Below are 14,125 nucleotides of genomic sequence, written 5' to 3' on the forward strand. Positions count from 1 at the left end.
TCCATCACAGTAACCATACTAGTCTGGCACATTTACTGCTCTTTCTGTTTTTAATATTTCTATTTTCATTTTAATGACATTAATCCATATGTGACATGAAGCTTTATGTAGACAGAGCAACTAATTTGTTTATCACCTGATCACAGTGGTTGGACAAGTTGAGCCAAACTAGACCAATCAAATGCTCTCTACCTTGAATATGAATCCAGAGAGATTTTAAAGCATCTAAAGAGCAGAACTGGGACAAGGTATTGTTCCAGGTGCTTGTTCACAAGAATAAGGAGGGAAATGCCATGTTAAATAATGATGGGTTTTCTCTGCAAAGAATCTCTTTTAAAAAAAAGTCATAAAAGAGCTAGCAATAAGACCCAATAATCTATGATATTGTCTGTCTTTCCCTTTAGTGAAAATTATCATGATGCCTGGTCAACGATGGACAGCCATAAACTGATTGAGTAGATTTTGAGATTGGCAGTCTCAAAAATAAACTGTGATAATATTCTGAAAATACCAGGGGTGCCAAAAAATGAGTGCACATGACCTGTATTCATCTTTTGTTATCGGTATATGTTGAGTATTACAATTTTAATACAGTTTTTTCCTTTCTTAAAATGTGTATACATTTTTTTGGGCACACTCTGTATTCAACAACAGATCAAGAACTTGTTGCTAACAGTGGACAACTAGACCCAAAATGCTGTTATCACAATCAAAACAAGATGACAGTCTTTGCGGAATATCTCTTTCAGATGCCTGAGCATTTCGAAAAGAACAGTTTATTATTTGTTGCTTCCATTTTTCCCAAATCAAAAGGAGATTCATGGCAATGAGAGACACTGTATTTACCCAAATGAAATGCAATTAATATTAATTAATATTAATATTCTGAAAATTTTCTTGTATTAACCCTGTCTTTTTATTTTCTGTATTTTAATGCTTTGAAATCTGGGGCCTTGCTGACTCTGGAGGGACTGCCCCTCCCAGGGATAACCAATTCCTAGAAACAATAAACAACTTATCCCAACAGCACACCTGTCAAATATAAACCATCCTATCCAGAGCCCATGATCCCAACCACTCTGCTCTGGGTATCTACTATGTCCCCACCCTAATCACCCCAGAGCCAGTTACCGGACAACTACTGGTGCTCCAGAGCCCACTGAAATTATTCACACTATCCAATCCTAAACACGTTTTTCCTGCTTCACCTGTTTGTTTTTGCAGAAACCACAATAAAGGCTCTCGCCCACGTTTGCCCCTACTCCTTCTCCCTCCTGACCTACCCAATGCTTCCCCATGTGGCCCCCATGATGGGGGCGCCCTTTCCTCTTGGGATCTGTGAGTACAACAAACTTTCTTTTTCATAGCAGTCATCTCTTGATCTATTGGTCTTGCCGTACCTAAATAATAATAAAACCTCTATTTTAAATCATTCCCAAAAACTTCAACTATGATTTTTCTTTACCTAAGAATAAGATATTAGAGTTGATGGACATTATATAAATAATGTCGTTCAACCTATGGCAACAATAAGTTTAATAGTATGCTCCAGGGCAACCATTGACAAATTATGTTCATCAGTCACGACATGCTTTCCCGCTGAATCCAGATATGACCCCAGGACCCTGTGACTCCACGCAGCTGCACTCCACGCAGCTTCTATCGGTCAGAGTGAGAATAGTAGGTGATGGGAAAGAGAAAGTCAATGAAGAAAAATAGACTTTAACTGTTATTTCCCTTTAGATTCGATGGTATGTGAGATTTAAAATTTTAATATCTAAGTACATAATTACATACCTTGAGTATACACTACATTTAAAATTGGAAACAAAAAAAACAAAAACAAAAAATTTGTTTGTTACATGGCATGAAGACTTAATAGCTGTCCGGTCCCATGTTCTAACTTCTAAGAAGCATCAGGTATAGGGCTTGAAGAATGTATTAAATGTCTAGAAAGTACAAAGCACTTATGAAAGTATGCTGAGAAACTTGCCCAACACTCTCCAAACTTTATGGCTGCATTCTTCAATAGCTTAGAGAAAAAGTAATAGCGAACAAAGATGAATTCAACTTCCAAACATTTATGAAGCTTCGCTAATACAACTTCATTTGTCCTTTTGTCTTCATTTTTATATTCCGTATATTTTGTTCAAGGTCTTGGCTTACTCCTTCTATTTACATTTTAGCTAATACAGATTTTTAAAATTATTTATATTTTAATCTTCATGTATTTTAGAACTACCTCTAATTCTTTGTGAGACAGGCAGGAAATGACTAAATGAAAGAATAAATCATATAAATTACAAAACTTGAAAAGAAGTCTTTATGCAAATTTGCTTTTCAAATTATATGTGTGCTACATATTTGTCTTACTTTCTTTTTTGATTCTCAGTGTCTGTACTACCTCCAGCCACTGCAGGATGTTATTTCAAATGTGATTGTTATTCCAAATAACTTCAGTGAAAAATGCCTCTATCCTATAATAAAAGGGGATATATAATTTTTAAAGCACTAACCAACACAAAAACTTTGAGAATCCCTCCTTATCAGCTAAATGGGTGGGACATTCATAGTCCAAAACTGTAGATGATTTATTAATTATATTAATTTTAATTATTCATATTAATTTTAATTATTCATATTAATTTGATGAATTCTTTCTCTTTTTCCTCAGCTTCGTTACCTTTTCTAATTAAACTACAAAAAGAAAACCCATTAAATAGTGTGTCATTTTTTTCCTCCAATTTCTGCTATGCTGTTCAGAGATCACTCTTCAGTAGCACCGTCCTGCCTCAAAAAGCACACTATTAATTGAATGCTTTGTGTCACTGGGCAAATAGAATTTGACTTTGTGTTGCAGATAAAAGGGAAAATGTTGCACAAAGCAGCATCATTCCCTGTTACTGAAAATTGCTCCAGTTGATCAAAATGTTTCCTAGGCATTCTGCAGATGTTGGCTACATAGGCTCTCAGCATCTGCAGGAGTACAGATACGGCAGGGGCCACTGGTGCCCTCGCTTCTGCTGCTTACTGAGTGATTCACCCTATTCTAGGGAATAAAATCCAGAGGGCAATTCTCTTTTCAGCATAATTTGAGAGTCAATCATTTCTTCCCTCACGAAACTTTCTTTAAGTGGCATCCAAGGCTTTTGAGATATTAGTCCAGCACTCACGAACTAGATGCTCCTTCATAGTCCTTTGCAGGTGTCTCCTCTTGTCTCCAAGCAAGGAACTCCGTTTGACACCACCTTCTCTATCTGTACATTCTCCTTAGGTGATCTTGCCCAGTCCCAAGACTTGAATGTATCTGCACAATGATGACTCTCATATTTCCTACCTCTCCCCTGAGTTCCAGGCCTGCAGAGCCAACCGTCTATTCAATAACTTGACTCGAATTTCCAAAATGCATCGCCATCCCAAAATGTCCACTGTACATATTCGGTTGATTCTCCTTCTGTGTTCCAGGAGTGCCCTTCCATTTATAAGGCAGAGCCGCTTTCCACTATAGAATACAGAAATCCCACTTTCCCAGACTCTTTTGCTTCTGGAGCAGAAGCATATGACATAGGCTCTGTCAATCAGACCTACTTTTCCCAGACTTTGAATCAGCAGCTAATGACGTCTAGAAGTAGGATCCAAATGGGGTCCATTCTAGTAACAGGTGTGGCGGAAGCAGCAGTCACAACTGGCCAGCACTCTAAAGTGAGCAGTGGCTACTGTGCTGGAAGCAGCCAGCAGCTAGTACTGCATCCTGATAGGACGGGTGGTGGAAGCTGCAATGTCCGCCTAGAAGCAGGAGATGATATCTTCATTAAACCAATTTCTTTTCATGATTTAGGGTTTTGTTTCTGGCTTTGTAGCCTCCGAACCTTGCTTCCTCACCCTCCTTATAATTCTAAGAACTACCTAATATTTGTTTAATAAATTGCTTTTCTTAAATCAGCAAGAGAAAGTATCTGTTGCTTGCAGCTAACAATTCCTGACTTATAAAATATCTAAAACAGGACTCGGGGCAATTTATTCCCAAGTAACAACTTCTTTTTCACTAATATTTGTGAAAAATTGAAAACAATTGTAAGAAACAAGTCTGGAGACCAGCTGTAAAGTAATGCAGCATGTCCTTAAGGGCTGATTATCATACTAATCCTGAAATATAAGAAAACCTAAGCTTTGGTAATAAATTAGCCTCATTATGATAAACTTTGAACAATGAATTCATTATAGGTTTCTATTAAATAAAAAACTCCTATGTTATACTAAAATTATGATATGACTTAATAACACTTTATTTACAAGCAGCTATTCATGAGTAGGACTCCAGCCACGAGCAAGGCACACCTGTACAGGTGCTGTGCCAACACGAGTGAGGACAGAACCTTGGCTGACTGTAGTGGGGAATTCAATTTGCCTTGTAGTAAATTCTTCAACAGAGATGCTAAGGAGTCGGTCAGAGTGGTATAGGGCAGGTCATATTTGCAAAAAAGGTTATTCCACAATTGCTTTTGTGTTGGCACGAACTTCTCAGGATCTGAGAATATGGTATTCAGTATGAGATCTGGACTGAATATGGTATTGGGAGCCTGGATTTGTAATACCTTGTTTCTCAGAATAACACTGACTCATTGTCATGTCTTCAGTATGGCAGGATATCCTGGTGAGTTCTTTGTAGGGTTCCAGTGGGGGGCCTCCAGCTGCAGGATTCCCAGAAGATGTTTGAGGTGTGAGGTGTGAGGTCTGGCTCTGGTATATCATCTCCCCACCCCCACCCTGCCCTTATCTCCTGGCATTAACTGTGCATTCCCTCCAGCCTCTGGTACTACAGTTCCTTTACCAACAAGCTGTTCTCTGGAGTTGGGGCAAGGGTGGTGCCAGGACAGGGTGCCAGCAAGGTGTCTCCAGCCCAGCCATCTAAGCAGTGACCACTTTACCTGTTGTAAACCACTAATCCTACAACACCAAATAATAGAAGTGCAGGCTGCGTGTCTGCCATTCCCCTTTCTTCTCCCAGACTTTTCTCATTCAAGTAGGCACAGGGCAGATGAATAATACTCTTCCTTCCTTGCAGGCACCTTCAATCTTTCTCAATCATTTTATTAGCACTCTCCCCTCTTGGTTTGGGAGAGAAGGTAAGAGCACCTCCCCTGCCATGGAAGGGGTGCCTTCTCACTGTGAACCCCACTCTCACCAGACTGCCACCCTGAACCCTCTTCCTCCCTCCCCAACCTTCTGCTCATATGGGCTGGAATGAAGTGGGGTAAACGGTTTGTCTTTGTGCCATGCCCAGTAAACCCTGGGGGTGCATATATCACACTCCAGTTGTGGAAACTGTCTTCAGGATGTAGGGTACTTAGCACTTTTCAACTTTGGCAGTGGGCCTAGCGCCATTTCTGGAGCAACAAAAATGTCCCATTCATCAGCCTCTACACAATTATTTCCACCAAGGTACACCAGACACAAGTCGACCTCACTCTGCTCTGTGGCAAACATGCCCTTTGGAAAGGGGGTGCAGTCATTATTCCTTTTAAAAAATTTTTCCATGACAAGTAACTTCTGTTGGGTTGAGGTGACTTTTCCAGTTAAAATAAATTCTTGTTGATTCATTCAGTAACTATTTGTGGAGACCTAGGCACATTGCCACACCAGGATACAACTGTGGGCCAAAAAAGACAAGGTACTTCTCCTTAGGGAACTTACAGTCTAGTAGGTGAGAAAATAAAATAAAAGAATCACACAAGTATGTGTAAAATTCAACCTCAAAAAACAACTGGAAGAAAAGAATATAATTGGGAGGATCAGGGAGGTCAGGAAAGGTCTTCTTAGGCAATTGAGACGTGTTTCCCCATTATATAAGCAAAAGTCAAATGCTATAGGAAATAATAGATTGTGAGCCCAAACACCGAGTCAAGACCTCATTTTGCACACTGAGTTTTAAAACGATTTAACCTTTTCAATTGTGCTAATATTCCTATTAACAAATCCTTTTAATCATTATCTTGGAGGACCAGCACCATTCCTTTCCACATCCCTCTTTCCGCTTTCCCACGTGTATACAGCATCCCATTCTGTACTCAGGCCCTCATAGCCACCCTCCATCACTTCTACACACCCGTTCCTGATCCTTCTCATCTCCCCACTAGAGCTTCCTTTTCAGGATTCTAGTTGTTAAGGGGAAAATATTGATCATCACCATTTGCATTTTAAAAGGATATGTAATATTGATATTTGGAAGGTTTAAAAATGTGACATGATGAATTGTAGATTGCAGATGAGAGCAGACTAAGCATTAGGAACCTTCTAAGAATCTCTTATATTTTATAGGTGTCTGGCCTTGGTAAGTAGTATTGACAATTGATACCAAATTGAGGAGGGAACATGCATGGGTTTTTGGAACAAATAATACCATATTGTTTGAGAATACCTGTGAAATTCAGAAAAGACATTTAAAACAGAATTTCTAGGAAGTTCTTATTTTCCATGAGAATTCATTCTAAAACATGAAACTCAAGGCAAACATCACTGTGAGATCGCTTCTGATTACTTCAGACACAAATCCAGATGAGATTACATCATTGTTTAATAATACTGTAAGAAGGCTGGACTTTTCAGGGCTCTAAATAAAGTCTGGGTAGCCACTTGGCAGAAAAAAAAGAAAAGCACATGATACGTTACTAATCTTCCTCTGAGAGTTAAGAAAATACACACCCTAAGATGTCATACAGTAAGAACTTTAAAATCGTTTATACCATATTAGGATAAAAGCTTATGCTATGATTAAGTAGCATATTTTTCCTTTTGATTTGGTAACTATCATATCGGTTTGGGAAAACATGAAACAATTTAAAACAATTGTAAGTTATTTGATTTCCATGTTGTAGCTAAAGCACTATAATTTTTTCCACTTTTAAATTATTATTCTTAAAAATAACCTAATTTATATTATAATAATTCTCTCAAAGAATATTAGTTGGTAGGCAAAAAAGTCAAAACATCCCACTTTTTTCTAGTATTACAATATTATTTTTTAATGGCAGAAAATTGTTAACGCTTTATTAGAGTCCTTTAATATATTTTGCCATGAAGGAAGTTTTAGGTACTTTCATTTAGAGATAGTAAAAACAAGAAATCATTACTTATTGAGCATTTACTATGTGCCAAGCAGTGTTCTGAATACTAATGTGTAAGATCTCATTTAATTAGCATAAACATTGTACCAAACAAACTAAAGAAACAGTTTATTGTTAATACTATTATTAATAATAAAGCCTTTATCTGTCACAATTTACAAAGAAATTTTAATGTAATTTTATCCTTATCAGTTTATATATTCATAGTTCAAAAAACTCAAATACTTCCACAAAGTTTATGAAAACTAGTAATCCAATAGCTTCATGTGCTTTCTTCCCAAATCTTATTTCCAAAGGACAAATTTTCAATCTTTTTTTTCTGTTTCTTTTAGTATTTATAAGACATTTTTTTTTCAGTTTTACATATCTATCAACCTCCTACTATGGAAGGAGAAAATATGATTCTCTTACACACTTCCTGCCTCCCACACCCACACATATACACTTACGTATCTCCTCCTTCCTCATAACTTATTATTGTCTCATCTTTTGATTAGGTCAATCATTAGTATTTATGTTGTTATGACCATGAAATATTTTTCATTGCTGAGCAAAGTCGTATAGTATGATTATATTTTCTTTTAGAATTTTTGTTTTCCTGGTATTTGTTTTGTCATTTGTTTAGTTTTCTATGTATCTTATATAAATATATCCTAAACTCTCTTCTAGAAATGTAAATCTTCTTTCAACATGTTTTTCAAAGATGTTATGTAATTTTGTCAGTTTTATCTCCTTGGAGACAGCCATTCTGGAACCTTTCTCTCTTCTACCATTCAGAACTTGCTGTTCCTTCTGAACCACACAATTGCTGGCTTGGGACTTTCTAACTCTCAACCTGTGCTGATCCTCCATTTCCTGGATCCTCTTTCTTTGTTTACTCTTTCATTTTAATAAAGTATCTTCTCTAGTTGTTTTCTGAGCAAATGTGTATAGAAGACAATTTTTTGAAAAGTTGCCATGTCTAAAAATGTTTTGATTTTACCCTCACGTTTATGAGCTGGTTAAGCTAAGTGAAGAATTCTGGGTCAGGAGTCATTTACCTTCAGAAGTTTGAAGATCCTGCTCCATTGTCATCTGGTTTCTTGTGTTTTGCTGAGAAGCCTGAGGCCATTTTCATCCCTGACTCTTCGTATGTGACAGTTTTTGTTTCTGAAAGCCTTTAAGATTTCTTTGTTCCAAGTGTTCTGAAATTTCATGATGATGTACTTTGATTTAGGTCTTTTCTCATGATTTGTGCTGGGAACATGGTGGGACCTTTCAATCTGTGATGTCAGGTCCTTCCACTCTGGAAATTTTTCTTGAGTTATTTCTTTGGTGATTTCTTCACCTCCAGTCTCTTCCTCTAGTCTTTCTAGAACTCTTCTTTTATGTATGTGGGACTGAACCTCGATTGAACCTCTCATGTTCTTATCTGTTCTCTCTCATTTTATATCTCTTTCCATTTTCATTCTACTTTCTGGGAGATCTCAACCCTTCTATTGAGATTTTCACTTTCTATTATCATATCATAAGTTTCTAAAAGTTCTTTTTTGTTTTCATAATTTTTCTTTTTTTTACTCATCAATTCTTGTTTCATGGATATGCTATTTTGTAGATTTTAATGAGCTGGGTTTTTGTTGTTTTTTACTTTTTCTTCTCCCTCTCAGTTTTTGTTTTCTCTAATTTCTAGCTTACACTTAGATTTTGTCTCTGTCTTTGATGTTATAGGCTTTGCTCAAATGTATGTGAATCATGGAGTATTCACTCATGCTTAAGAGTGGAAGAGTCAAACCCGAGTCGAAGCTCTGTGTGCATGGCCGGGGCTTGTTAACTGGTGGGCTTTACTATAGAGTGATCTGGCTGAGGTTTTTCTTATGGAAACCCCCAATTATGGGTATCTTTAAGCCTTTACTTTTGGGCTTCTTAGAGTTCCAGGGGAAAAAAAGGATCCAATGTTCTACATGGAGGTTCTAAGGCTGCTTCCTACTGATCTTGGAGCTGAGTGGACCTAGAGTTTCCTGCTTCAATATGTGGACTTGTACTTGCTGCACTTGCTTTCAGGGTGGTACCCTAACTCCCTCTGGTTCACTTTCATTCAGAAAGTAAAGTCTTCTGCTATAGCAGGAGAGGGGCAGTTGGCCAGCTATGCAGGGTGGTAGGCAAGGAGTGGGTAGCAAGGAAGATCTGGTGTATCTAAATGTTCTTATACAAACTTTCAAGCAATCTTTTTGTTTTACCTTTCTTTTTCAGAGATTCCTGGTGTTTTAAATTTTTAGGTTTTATTATTATTCAGATCAGGAGACAACTTCTATTCAAAAGATAGTTTGTTATTCTCAGTTCCCAAGAGAAGGAGGCATGCCACCAGGGGAAGCACCAGGGTGTTTAGAAGTCAGAGGGAGTGAGAGAGAAATGTGGGTAAGAGCCTCTATTGTGGCTTTCCTGAAAGGAATAGGAGAGGAAGGGTAAGCAGGTTAGCGTTGGAGAGTTTAAATAATTTCAGCAGACTCTGGAATGTAGGGGCTGTCCCTAGGGGCCTGATATCTGGCCCTGGGATGATTAGGGCAGCAGAATATTGACCAAGAATGTAAGAGCCTGATAGAAGAGGCAGGGGTGGTGTTGTGGGCTCTGGATTGATTAGTTTGCATAAGAAAGGCAAAAGGAAGGGGAGTCTTTACTATCACTAGGAATTGGCTAGCCCTGGGAGGTGCAGTCTCCCCACTATCAGGAAGACCTCAGATGTCAAAACATCAGAATAAAAAGTGTGCTTAATATACTTGGTATTGCCAATTTATGAGCCTCTGGGAGGTCTGTGGTACAAGGTAGCTCATTTCTGGGGTTCCGGCACTGCCTGTTTATGGTTCTGATTCTTGGATGTAATGTGATTATGGCATGTGAGGACTTACCACTCATCAATCTACTCTCCAGCTTCCAAAATTTTTTGCTGTTGTCCTCACCTTCATTCATTTTTCTTGAATATGAAATATTCTTTTTAAAAAATACTTTAAGGTAATTTTTAGTGGGGTTGGAGAGGTAGCAAGGTGAATGTTTGTGCTTAATCCACCATCTTTAACAGGTCCTCACAAAGTAAGTATAAAGACTTTTTCTTCTTTCTTTGAAGGAATGGAAATATTTTACCACCCTACTCTACCCCACTATATTCCTGTCCCAAACAGGATATACAACGGTCATATCACCTACCTTAAAATATTTGAAGGGCTATTATATGGAAGAAAGAACAAACTTATCCTGAGCTCCTCCCGAGACCAAAGCTACGAACAATGAGTAGAAATTTTAAAGAAAGATTTTTTTCAGCTTAATAAAAGAAAAAAAAAAAAGCATTCTATTAGTGTAAAAATTTAATCTGTTGTCTCATGACATAAAAAGCTTTCCATCATGGAACATTTGTATTCATTCACAAACCTCTATCAAGTGCACACTAGAACCAACATAGTTTCCTCCCTGAGCTCAAGCTGCTCGTGGTCTAATGGTGCAGACAGAAATGTTTGAGCCTGAAATTTCTGATCCCCTAGATCTTCCTATTGTACTAACCATAGAATTTATACTTCTTTTTTGGAGCACTTACGATTACTTCCTTAATATTTGCCTTATCTTTAGTCTCTGAGCCCCATAACGACAAGAACTGTGTCCTTACTGACCACCACTTTACCACTTAAATGTAATAGCATGGTGCCTGATACATTGTGGGTGCCCTGAGGCAAACCAAAATTTACAGACCAGATTCAAAAGTCGTATGATATAAATATAATCATGGCACTGGAAGAGAATTCTAAAAGAAAAGAAATAGAATTAAGTGAAGACACTTCATTCAGCCTGGGATAATAATGGAGGATTTCCTGAGGGTGGTGGCATTTAAATGAATTTTAGAGAACATAAAAGAGTTACTAAGGCAAGGAAGGAGGGGAAGAGAATTCTAGGCGAGGAAACAGCATGATTAAAGTTGCAGAGACATAAAGTAACGTGATACAATCTGGGTACTACAACTGACTCAATGTAGCAGGATAACAGGGAACACACTGAGGGAATAGGAGACAGAAGACTAGAGGGCAAGACAAAGGGCAAGGTCACACTAAAGAGTCTGACAAGAAAATGGCAACGAAGAGTTATTCAAGACTCTTAAGCAGATCTTACAATGTAATTTAGAAAGATCGTCGGGCAGCAATGTTACGATGGTGGAGAAGTGATGACTACGGGAAAGGAGACCAGTTGGGAATGCAGAAGGTAGAACAAAACACTAGAACGTGAACACAATTCAACCAAGTTCTGTGCCACTTTATAAGAAGAATGGTCTTTTCTCCCCTTTCCAATAACATGTTCCTCATCTCTATCTGTGACTTCACCAGAATGGCCTTTACTGTCCATGTTTGTACCAACGTTCTGGGCTGAATTGCTTAGGTATTCTCTAAGAAGATGGAGGCTTTTTCTAGGGCTCTCCACTTTTCTGAGCTCTCACCAGAATCACCCTTAACAGTCCATTCACAGCAATGTAGGCTTTTTCTAGCATGCACCTCAAACTTCTTCAATCCTTTATTCCTTACCTAGTTCCAAAGCCACTTCCTCATTTTTAGATACTTTTTACAGCAGCTTTCCACTTCTTGGTACCAATTTTCTGTCATAGCCATTTGGGCTGCTGTAACAAAGTACTATAGACTGGGTGGATTATAAACAACATAAATTTATTTCTCACAGTTCTGGAGGATGACAAGTCCAAGATCAAGGCACCGGCAGATTTGTTATCTGGTGAGAGCCCAATTCTTGGTTCATGGACGTCATCTCACAGTGTCCTCACACGGCAGAAAGGGCAAGTGAGTTCTCTAGGGTCTCTTGTAATCTCATTCATGAGGGCCCTGCTCTCAAGACCCAATCATGTATCAAAGACATCACTTCCTAATACCATCACCCTGGAGGTTAGGATTTCTATATATGAATTTAGGGAGGGGACACCACATTCAGTCTATAGTACCTGGCATGTGTAATTGGTCAAAGATAAAAATCTACCATTATCTCTTGCCATGCTATTTCTAGGTATTATTTACAGAATTATTCTTCATTACAAACCTACAGACTCCTTTAGTGTTATTGCCCTGACTTAACCTACTGTTAGCTGACACTGTTTATGTCACCATCTCCCCGTGCATTATGATCTGATTCAGGATGACAGTTTAGCTCACTTCCTTATGTGAACCAACGACACTAACTTGCTCATGTGTCAATAAATGGACTCTGCATATTACTTTGTCACAGTTTAAAATTTCATATTTTAAACATCTAGACAAATAAAATATAATTTTGATCAAAGAAAATAATTTCTTCCAAGGTTTTAGGCATGATTCATTTAAAAAAAACAATGTTATTACTTACAATGTTTGGTATATAGAAGGCACTCCATAACTATACGATAAATGAATGGACTTTCCATGTCAGGAAATCAATATGAAAGGCCCAAGAAGGTAAACTATGGATATGTTCTAAAAATGGTGATAGTCAAAATATCAGGTACATGAAAACACATAGTGAGAAGGTAAGCTGGAGTGAAACTTTGGGAAGCTCTGAATGCTAGGGGGAGACATTTGGATTTTATAGAGAGCCATTAAGATTTGTTTATAATCAGATACCTGCTTAAGAAAGATAATTCTGAAACTTCCCATTTCAGGGGGGTGATTTTTATCCTTTCAAATGCCATTGAAATGACCAATGTAATATAAAAATAAAAATAAGTCTGTTTCAGGGATGGAAAAAGAGAAGGTATAAGCCAGAGCAATTTCTGCAAGACGAAGTCCAAACAAGACCAGATTAGAGGAAAAATTGAGCAGCCTACTATTCAATAAATGAAAAAGGAAAAAACCAGCTTGGGAAATAAGGAAATGGTGTCCAATACAGAACCTACATCCCCACACCGAGTGAAAGAGGTAGAGCTGCAGGGTTGTTTGTTAGCAGCAGGCCCAGCCAGAAGAACAGCAACTCATCAAGCCTGCCCTTGTGATATGGAGCAGAAAGGGAACTGATGCAGGGGAATTCTAAAGAGAGGACTGGTGCCCTTTGCCAGGGTGAGTTGTGGGAAGGTAGGGCAGAGGCAGAGCCAAGGAACAAACCTTGATAAACAACTAATTGGCACATCAGTGAAGTCTCTGATAGCTTCCTCCCTACCTCAAAGTCTATCAATAGTCTAAATCTTGTAAAATCACCATAGAAAATATAAGCTTTTACCTCTTCTTCTTTGGGACCAGAAGATTTGCCCTAGGACACAGATAATCTCCAACACAACTTATCTCAAATCCCAGTACTACACCAATATAGATACTCTCTGTTAGGATGAACAAACAGGAAAGTTAACAAATTTCCAAGAATTTACACACACACACACACACACACACACACACACAAGACTTCAGTACAATAAAGTGGTACTACAATGTTCCTGAATAGGAAGACCCAAAATGACAAAGATGACAATTTGTCCCAAATTAATCTGTAATATTTATGCAACCCCAACCAAAATCCTAAAGGGATTGTATGGAGAATTTCACCAGAATTTCCTCTACTTACTCTCCAAAGCCCAGCACTCCTTCCTCTAGAAAGAAATTATGAGCAAGGCCTACATGTCTCCATTTTTTATCTGGTTCAATGTATTCCATCTGAGAGAAATTTCTTGAAATTTGTGACATGGCATTTTTATTCATATCCCAGCACTTATAATACAAGTTGTTCTAAGTTTCAATTGCTGTGTAAGTTGTAACCCCAATATTTAGTAAATTAAAACAATAATCATTTATTTGCTTGTGATTTTGCAATTTGAACAGGGTTCAATGGAGCAGCTCATCTATGCTCCACATGACACTAGTGAGGTTTGCTTGACTGAGGCTGGGTATCCATTTCCCAGAAGGCTCCAGGTTGGTGCTGGCTGTCACATGTGAGCTCAGGGGGGCCTGTTTGCTGGAAGTCTTTAATTTTTGCCACATGGGCCTTTCTACTTCACTGCTTAAGTTTCTTCACAGCACAGTTAT

The sequence above is a fragment of the Rhinolophus sinicus genome, chromosome 2 (genome assembly GCF_057876585.1).
Source record: "Rhinolophus sinicus isolate RSI-liver-muscle chromosome 2, RSI-T2T, whole genome shotgun sequence".
Lineage (NCBI taxonomy): Eukaryota > Metazoa > Chordata > Mammalia > Chiroptera > Rhinolophidae > Rhinolophus > Rhinolophus sinicus.